The sequence below is a fragment of the Littorina saxatilis genome, linkage group LG2 (assembly GCF_037325665.1).
Source record: "Littorina saxatilis isolate snail1 linkage group LG2, US_GU_Lsax_2.0, whole genome shotgun sequence".
NCBI classification, from domain to species: Eukaryota; Metazoa; Mollusca; class Gastropoda; order Littorinimorpha; family Littorinidae; genus Littorina; species Littorina saxatilis.
Genome location: NC_090246.1, coordinates 51,586,650 through 51,597,321, shown reverse-complemented (window position 1 = coordinate 51,597,321; position 10,672 = coordinate 51,586,650). Strand labels below are relative to the sequence as shown.

The window sequence follows — 10,672 nt, the reverse complement described above, 5'->3', positions numbered from 1 at the left end:
TAAATCCAAACCAATCCCGATGGACGCTGCTTTTTTAGATCCATTGTCATCGGCAACACTCCTGCGTTCCAAACTGCAGAAAGGGACGGTAATGGGTTACCTTCAGAGTGTCACACGAAAATACAAGAACAGATCCAAGCTGATGCTCTAAGACAAAAGATGACCAGTCACATGCTCAGCAACATTGAAGGCTTCCGCGAAGTGTCAGCTGCAATAAACTTTGACATGCCATCATCTTTCGCTTTTTTCTCCATAGAAGAAAAGATTCTTTACATGGCTCATTCAACTGCTTCAGTGGGAGACATGGACATTTCTGCTACAAGTGAGGTGTTGCAGCAGCCCATCCACATCATCAATGCAGAGTCTGGGAACGTTCTCAAATACAACGATGACTCTTTGGCTCCACCAGTGACTCTCCTTTACTCACCTCATTTGTTTGTATATTTCGCTGCGAGTTCAGTATATTAGGTATTACTCTTAGTTTATCATCTCGCATGCAGTCACTCCCTGTTTACTCCACCTCATGGGGACAATGCAGGACACTATGACTGCGTCCTTGAGTCAGCTGTTTCAGTGGCGCTGATTTCTCACAATCCCAGTGTTTCACAACAGAAATTAGCGGCGAAACGAAAATCCAGAAAAACTGAAGCTGAACTTATCACGTCAAGTCCATACAAACGTAAACTTGAAGAGTGGCAGGCAAAACAAAAACCAACAAAGAAAACAAGCAAATCAAAGCCAAACACAGAGAACACAGAGAAACAGAAAGCTAGAAACAAGAAAACAAGCGTCAGTCATCAGCAGGAAGCTAGCTGGTTCTGTTTTTTTGTGCCGAGAATGCACCTGTGAGGACATGATTCAGTGTTTGATGTGCTCAGAATGGGTACATGTGGATTGCGCTGGAACAACAGAAAGCCAAAGAGAGTATTTTTGCGATATTTGTCAGTCAAAGTAACATTGGTTTTTGCTGTTCGGATTTTGAACCTCTGTGTTCGGAGTTAGGGAGCAGGTGTTGTAATTCCGAACATATTCTAAAAAAAATGAATTTAAGATATCTTTCTTTTATGTTGATTTCTGTCCACAAAAAGTGGTATGAATGTTGCTGATCAATTACTTTATTAAAATTCACATTCAAAAACGGTCTGTCTTCCGTTGTTTTTGAGATGATGGCAGATTTGCTTAAGTGTTCGGTATTTGGGGACTTTCCCCTATTTACTGACTTGCGTTTGGAAAAACTGGACCAAATGATTTCGCATCCTTATCCCGTTGACAATCCAAGCATTTAGTATCGATATGGTTTCTGGTTGCTGTAGGATAAAACAGGTCCAAATAGAGAGAGAGAGAGAGAGAGAGAGAGAGAGAGAGAGAGAGAGAGAGAGAGACACACACAAACACACACTATAACACAACACAACACACACACACACGCATGTATGCATAAGACAATCCACAATTCTGTTTTACATGGTGGTTCCGTCATATTTTATTTATAGCTGTTAAACAACAAAAATCTGTAGAAATATTTCACAACAAAAAAATTATTGTCTTTGTTTCTCAAAATGTCTATTAACAGTAACCAAATTCAACTTAAATGCATGCTTTGACGCTGAATTTTGTCAAGAACTGAACACATTTCTCTCTTGAACAAGAATACCTAAGCATGTCTAGTTGTCAATGGTGTGTGTGTGTGTATGTGTGTGTGTGTCAGTGTGTGTGTGTGTGTGTGTGTGTGTGTGTGTGTGTGTGTGTGTGTGTGCGTGTGTGTGTTGTGTGCAAGTGTGTGATTGAAATAATCAGGTATTTCTCGAAATGGCAGTGTTAGTTCTCATGCAGCTCCTGTAGTGTATGTTTGAAATGACCACTCTGGCCCGACAAAAAGGCAAGCACAGCCCCCACCATTCCCGAAACAATTGAGTCGATTGTATTTACAAACAGCAAATGGTTATAGTTCTAACGAAAATAAAGGCTGAACGTACATTTTCCATAAAGACCCTTATCTTTCAAAAAGCTGTGTGTTTTGTCGTTTTTTTCTGGTTCCATTTATCATCAGAAATTGACCGGAAATAAAAGTGTCACACAAAAATCAGACAACATAGTTCATCCTTGTTTTCTTTTGTTCCAACTCATCTCAAATTGTACTGGCACTTATCTGACTACAGATGGGGTATTTACCGTCAAATAAATGTAACAACCACGATAATGTATCGCATAGCTGAGACTACAACACATAGGGATAATTATGAACTCATAAAATGAATGAATCTCTGTTCCACACAGACGTCGATATTTGCACAAGAAATTGGCAAAACCGAAATGGCAAGACGCTGTTTGAAACAAAGACAAAATCTAATTGAACGAGCGAACAAACGAACACACATTCTACAATTCACGAGTCAGATTCACGTAGTCTCTGGTTTTGTTGCCTTGTGGATTACTAGGGGGGTGGTGTGGGGTGGTGTGTGTGTGTGTGTGTGGGGGGGTGTACGGGACGCCTACCGCTTACTTAAAGAGAATACGCGGACGATCGCATACACATGTTAAGTAGGTTGAGAAAAATAAAACCACTAACACACAGTGACAAAGTGGGGCAGTCTGTACCCCTTCAAAGCAAAGCAGATCTTATGGACACTGTTCTGTCAAGCTGATTTTTTTCTTTTTCTTTATCTTGTTCTTTCTCTTACGTTTCTATTCTTTCTTTCTTTCTTTCTTTGAGAGACTGTTAGAGTGCAACTGGAACTGACAGACAAGATACGCCTACGTATACAATATTGAAACCCGGGACAAAAACCCACAGCTAAGAACAAGGTAGCTAAATGCATCATTTGGTTAAAATAGACCTCCCATCTGAGATCCGCCTGACATGCTTTGATTGTGAAAGGCCAACTTAGCGTGAACGGCCCAACCCTAAATGCGTCGCAGCTACAAGATATTCAGAACACTCCTCGCGATCGCTTCATCGTCACACTGAATGACTTTCTTTCTTTCTTTATTTGGTGTTTAACGTCGTTTTCAACCACGAAGGGTTATATCGCGACGGGGAAAGGGGAAGATGGGATAAAGCCACTTGTCAATTGTTTCTTGTTCACAAAAGCACTAATCAAAAATTTGCTCCAGGGGCTTGCAACGTAGTACAATATATTACCTTACTGGGAGAATGCAAGTTTCCAGTACAAAGGACTTAACATTTCTTACATACTGCTTGACTAAAATCTTTACAAACATTGACTATATTCTATACAAGAAACACTTAACAAGGGTAAAAGGAGAAACAGAATCCGTTAGTCGCCTCTCACGACATGCTGGGGAGCATCGGGTAAATTCTTCCCCCTAACCCGCGGGGGGACTTGTGATGTCATCCCGTTGTTTAGTGAATCTGACGAGACAATACAGACAAATGAAAAAGGCACACACATCTAAGGTGACATAATTGAACTATGTCATGGTAACACACATGAAACGTGGAGGATACAATACATTATGATAAACAGATACACGAAATTCAAATATACATTTCGAGGCTGCTGCCCTCTGTGTAATGCGTTTATACACACAACCACATAGAAGACAATCGTGTTTAAAACATGGCATAATTCAACATTATTCATTTCTGTTCTGAAACAAAAAAATTTAACTACAGAATGAACCAACACAAAATGTACACTGCATCAAAACTTGTCTTGCAAAACTCTTCCACTTAGAAGTGCTCTTACAAAAATAACTAACGTGGTTTTAGTTCGATTATGCACGATCCGCTTTTGTACAACAACGATAAAAAGAAAAGCAGCTTAATTTACAATTAAAGACATAATAAATACACCTGTTGCACAATGAAAATGTAGGTACACACATACAAAAACACTCTGAGTAGATATCATTCAACTTGGATTATGAAGAATGATGTTTTTACAAGATAGAGTTAGCATTTTCTTTAAGTAAACAAAATAAGGAAAACCCTGAATCCTGTGTCAGAGTACAGCAACAGGATTAACTATACAGTCAGAAAACATCAAGCTCGAAAAGACATATCTGCTTCAAGCAAGCTAAAAAATAAATAAAAAATCAGCTCACAGCGAAAAATATAATTTTCAAGCAAAGTAGATTTAACGGCATACACTTTCTGCTGTGTTCACATAGAATTGTCAACGTGCATGTTTCAGAATCGAGTTACCCGTCAGTGCACGATGGAAGTTGTAAAGATAGTTATTAGTCTCGAAACGAGTGCACTATCTAGACTTTGCGAAAGCGCTTTGCTTCGAAACGTTGAAAAAAAATGATACATGGTCAACAGTACTTTAAGCCCCAGGCAACGGGACAAGACACACATTGTTTATGCGCCCCTGTTTGTGCGTGTGTTGTCTTTTGGTTTGAATGAGTGGTGATTTTGGCGGTGTCGGATAGAATAGGAAGACGGTGTTGAAAGGAGGAATATCTATATTTACTGACGCCATTGTACTGTCTTATACGTCACACTAAAGCATAAAGTAATAATCAAGAACAAAGAATTTTCTTTACAAGCAACCAAACGGTCCAGATAGAAGATTCGACTTCGGTAGTGTATTAGGCACTTCATTGATTTATGTCGAACATTTAGTCATTATATTTAGTCAAGTTTTGACTAAATATTTTAACATCGAGGGGGAATCGAGACGAGGGTCGTGGTGTATGTGTGTCTGTCTGTCTGTCTGTCTGTGCGTGTGTGTGTGTGTGTGTGTGTGTGTGTGTGTAGAGCGATTCAGACTAAACTACTGGACCGATCTTTATGAAATTTGACATGAGAGTTCCTGGGTATGAAATCCCCGAACGTTTTTTTCATTTTTTTGATAAATGTCTTTGATGACGTCATATCCGGCTTTTCGTGAAAGTTGAGGCGGCACTGTCACGCCCTCATTTTTCAACCAAATTGGTTGAAATTTTGGTCAAGTAATCTTCGACGAAGCCCGGACTTCGGTATTGCATTTCAGCTTGGTGGCTTAAAAATTAATTAATGACTTTGGTCATTAAAAATCGGAAAATTGTAAAAAAAAATAAAAATTTATAAAACGATCCAAATTTACGTTTATCTTATTCTCCATCATTTTCTGATTCCAAAAACATATAAATATGTTATATTCGGATTAAAAACAAGCTCTGAAAATTAAATATATAAAAATTATTATCAAAATTAAATTGTCCAAATCAATTTAAAAACACTTTCATCTTATTCCTTGTCGGTTCCTGATTCCAAAAACATATAGATATGATATGTTTGGATTAAAAACACGCTCAGAAAGTTAAAACAAAGAGAGGTACAGAAAAGCGTGCTATCCTTCTTAGCGCAACTACTACCCCGCTCTTCTTGTCAATTTCACTGCCTTTGCCATGAGCGGTGGACTGACGATGCTACGAGTATTCGGTCTTGCTGAAAAAGGGCAGCTACTTGACTAAATATTGTATTTTCGCCTTACGCGACTTGTTTTTTTTCTTCAAACCACACTATCTGTCAGTGCTGGGGGGGAGTAGAAAAGAAACGAAAAGTAACAAAAATCCAAAAACACTTAAAATTATTTTATTGCTGCCTTTTTTTTAAATGCAGAACGTCATCAGATGGTCTCCTCAGTATGTGTTACAAAGAAACGTTCTTGAAGCAGTTGTCAAAATACAGTCACGACAAAAGGTTGCCTTGACCACTAAGTTCAACATTGTGCCACAAAATGAAAAGTAAAACATTTGTCACTTGAAACAGGCTTTACCGTGTGTGCATTATTATTACTTTTTAAAAAACAATGTTTTTTTATTAACCATTGATTTCCTCAAAAGGAGGTTAGAATTGGACAGTGTGTGTGTGTGTGTGTGTGTGTGTGTGTGTGTGTGTGTGTGTGTGTGTGTATGTGTGTGTGTGTGTGTGTGTGTGTTTGTGTGTGTGTATGAGAAAACAGATTTGGGGAAGTAGGTCATCTTAACTACTACAGTGGTCGCCGCTTAATAAAACCGCGTTTAATAGAGCCAGCCGCTTATAAAAGCCGATTTCAGACGGTCCGGATTTATCACTATATCTTATGTATTAGAAAAAGCCGGTTAATAAAACCAACCCGCCGCTTATTAAAGCCAGTTTTCTCAGAGAAATCACGTAGTTTGTGACTAAAACTCACATTATCTTGTTCTTGTAATCGCTCAAGTCACAGGCCTATTTATGTCCACGCTCACGCGTATCACGAAGTAACCGAGTTCACAAAAGAATGTCTGTCAATAAAAACCGCACGTGTTGAGTTCATAAATTGTGTAGCTCTGATCGCGTATTGTGTTCATGACTAAATTAAATCAGTTTACGGGCAATCGGACTTGACAGGTGATGATGAAGATGACCGTTACGAAGAGGATGAAGAGATGCCACCCCCACCGCCTTCAAACACAGAGATGAGGCAAATAATGACCCGCCTTCGATCTGGTCTGGAAAGTCGTGGTTACCGCATGGAAGAATTTAAACCATTCGCAGACTCAGTGAGAGAACTGATGTGGAAGACGACCAACAAACAAACACTCATAAAATCGTTCTTCTCTGCCGTGTAATGATTCGTGACGGTGACAGTGAAATTATTGATGTACCGAAGTGATCAAAGTAAACGTACATGTATGTACATAATTAATACAAAAGTTCAACATCCTTCGTGAAGTTTTGTTTAGATTCAAACAAGTGTAAATGACGAAAGAAAGTGACTGAGTGACGTAAACAAAAGAGAAGATTTTTTTTTTCGAAAATGACGTATTCCTGGACCGCCGGTTAATAAATCCGCCGCTTATTAAAGCCATTTTTCGTCGGTCCCGATGTGGCTTTATTAAGCGGCGACCACTGTAATGGTCACTTTGGTGAATCTTTTTAGACTTCCGAATACTTTGATGCCGCCATTTTTCTACTATCCCTAATTTGTTTCGAAACATTTTTTCAGGACAATGTAAACAACAAACATATATGAGCTTTTGTGCAAAATAATCATTACAATATTTACACGAGTTCACAGAATACAATAGGGGACCACTAACAACGTAGTGGTATTATAATTTTATCATGTCTGCATAATAAATAACACTGTAATATGTGACGTCAGATTTGTGAGTTTTCATCGAAATTATTTAAAATCTGACCCAAAAATCAAAAAGTATAAAAATGCTTATGTCTCTGGTATTAGTTTTGCTTGACCATGTCAAACACACATTTAGTAGTTATATAACATTACATAAGGTTACTGTAATCGTTTTTCTCTTTTCGCTAACGTCTTATGTTATCGTCGACGTCTCATTTGCAATTTTAACCTCTACAATAACAAGTACCCTAAACCGCCACCCGTACGTCATAAGACCTCTCGTGCGTTTAACACAAATACATTTTATTCTCTGTGGATTGCTTCGGTTGATTTAATAATCAGTAGCATACTTTATCGGTTGATTTGATACTGGAAGCTTATTTAATTAACGTGAAAACTTAACCGTGGCATCCGTTCGCGATGGTGGAAACGGCTACGAATGAGAGTTATTGTTTAAAATCAACTTGCAACCAAAAAAGACAATAGCACCGACGATTATGTTTTTAACTTACACTCACATAACGCAAGTAAGGTGAAACCATAATATGCTCACAATTTAAAAAAAAAAAAAGAGAGCGCACGCATTATAATTGCATATAATGCATAACTACAGCTCTTTACATACTAAGCTATGACCTCAATGATAGAGTGCAAACATCCAGAGAAACAGAGCCAAGATAAAACTGCCATACAGAACACAGAATATGCATATATATATATATATATATATATAAGAAGGAAAGTAATGCGAGACCCATAAAATGCATAACTTCCAGGTTTATACAATACATATATCAGGAAAATGCACCTATTTCAGCACAGTTTCAAATATTTCGATGAAGGAAAAAAAAAAAAAAAAAAAATAAGAATGGCAATACCGCACAAAGATGCAGTGTTGATGCGAATGCAGCATTTTCACGTGGTTATAAAGTGTTTATTTTTCTCATCTCCAAACGACCCCTTTTTCGCAGCACGTATACATTCTTGCAATGACAATCAGTTTGTTCCTCCTTGTTGTGATGTCACTGACGATAACGTAGATGGTGTTGATGACGATGGTGATGACGATGATGTGTGTGACGTATGTCGATGAGGCAGTGCACCCAGTCCAGTCATGGCCGACAAAATATTTACAACTTAGCATGAACACCTGTCCTCATCGCTGAAACAGAAAGCGTTCTGGATCGAAGACTTCACACTGATGTTGAACACATACATGTACAGACAGACAGACAGACAGTTGCACATATAAACACACACACATATACGCATTGTCTTTTTATATTTAGTCAAGTTTTGACTAAATATTTTAACGTAGAGGGGGGAATCGAGACGAGGGTCGTGGTGTATGTGTGTGTGTGTGTGTGTGTGTGTGTGTGTCTGTGTGTGTGTGTAGAGCGATTCAGACTAAACTACTGGACCGATCTTTATGAAATTTGACATGAGAGTTCCTGGGTATGAAATCCCCGAACGTTTTTTTCATTTTTTTGATAAATGTCTTTGATGACGTCATATCCGGCTTTTCGTGAAAGTTGAGGCGGCACTGTCACGCCCTCATTTTTCAACCAAATTGGTTGAAATTTTGGTCAAGTAATCTTCGACAAAGCCCGGGGTTCGGTATTGCATTTCAGCGTGGTGGCTTAAAAAATAATTAATGACTTTGGTCATTAAAAATCGGAAAATTTAAAAAAATTTTTTTTTTTTATAAAACGATCCAAATTTACGTTTATTTTATTCTCCATCATTTGCTGATTCCAAAAACATATAAATATGTTATATTCGAATTAAAAACAAGCTCTGAAAATTAAATATATAAAAATTATTATCAAAATTAAATTGTCCAAATCAATTTAAAAACACTTTCATCTTATTCCTTGTCGGTTCCTGATTCCAAAAACATATAGATATGATATGTTTGGATTAAAAACACGCTCAGAAAGTTAAAACAAAGAGAGGTACAGAAAAGCGTGCTATCCTTTTTAGCGCAACTACTACCCCGCTCTTCTTGTCAATTTCACTGCCTTTGCCATGAGCGGTGGCCTGACGATGCTACGAGTAAAATGGCATTGCGTTCAGTTTCATTCTGTGAGTTCGACAGCTACTTGACTAAATATTGTATTTTCGCCTTACGCGACTTGTTACTCTTTAAATTCAAAAATTTGATTAACATTGAGTTGATAAGGCACGCATACACGCACGACCCCACATATACAATGTCATAGACAAAGAGACAGACATATATAAAAAAAAAAAAAAAAGTCACAAAATCAGGACACAGTACATTGAAACTGGCACATCCGTGTAGCAAATACTGTTAATCAATCAGATACTTCATCATGTCTTAATTAATCTACTGTGTTGGCTTTGTTCTAAAGTCGACCACAATTGCCTTGAACTCATTAAAACAAATCAACGCGGACATAGACTCACAACAAAAGCTTTCTAGGTCGGAGCAATTGTTTAATTTAAAATGTTATTTAAACTCAGTGCCAAAGTATAGTGTCTGAATGAAGTGATTGAAGAGAGAGAGACCCTGACATATAATCACACACAAGTCTGTGGACAGTGTTAGTTCAATTCTGAGTGACGGCTAGAACACACACACACACACACACACACACACACACACACACACACACACACACACACACACACACACACACACACACACACACACACACACACATAAACAACAACAACAAAACACTTATGGTAACCTCCATCGCCATCCACAGAATTATTTAAACAAATATTTATGCAAAAGTCGCGAATCAAAATGTGTTTTATCATTCTGTTTTATGCAAATGCAGTCTTTCAAACTTGATTTGATGCAAAATCAAGCAAAGAACACAAACACGGAACACAGCACACACGCGTAAGAAACAGAAAACACAGCGCTCACGCGCATGAAACATAGAACGCAGCACACATGCGTGTGAAACACGGAACACAACACACACGCGTATGAAACAGAAGACATGCTGCATTCTATCAAACAATTCGTTTCTCATTCAAACGTTTACATAAGCTGATCAATGGCTGTACGATGGGCATAGATCCTTTTGTTTTTATCCAATGAAAAGAAGCTTTACCTTTTTGCATATAAATTAACGACATGCAAAATGCGAGAGACTAACAAATAAAACCCCACCAAAAAAACAACCTCCAACCCATTAACAATGAAACGCAGTCTTAATAAGCACTAACTTCCAAATTCGAATTTTGATACGTAGACAAATGATATTAAAGGCAACTTTGGAAATAGAAACCTAAGGATACTGATGCTGCATTCAAAAACCCACTTAGGAAAGTAACACAAGTACTTTCTGTCCAACAAACGTCTTTGAGAACATTAGCATTATTCCGTCATATTCATTCATTTGGGAACACGTCATGGCCAGGAATTTATTTTCTGGCAAACGCAGCTAAAGTAGTGTTAACATGCGCGACTCACCACTGAATTTTGACCATCCTCTGTATTTTCGTGTGTGTCGGTACAAAATCGCTTGAAAGTCGTCGCCATGTGAACACTTCAAGCCCTTGGTGATTTGCAACCGACTTTTTCAAGTCTAGATACAGTCTCGAGCCAGAGAAAATGTTAGCAAAGGTTTGTC

The 10,672-nt window shown here is 38.1% G+C and overlaps 1 protein-coding gene across 1 annotated transcript in view; it reads right to left on the bottom strand.

The window, feature by feature from the left end:
- Positions 1–1,453: 1,453 nt before the first annotated feature.
- The window catches only part of LOC138959194 (collagen alpha chain CG42342-like), a 147,884-nt gene continuing 138,665 nt past the window's right edge, over positions 1,454–10,672 (bottom strand). The window contains exon 21 of the mRNA XM_070330595.1: positions 1,454–8,220. The gene's annotated coding sequence lies outside the window, so the exon portion shown is untranslated. The remainder of the gene's footprint in view (positions 8,221–10,672) is intronic.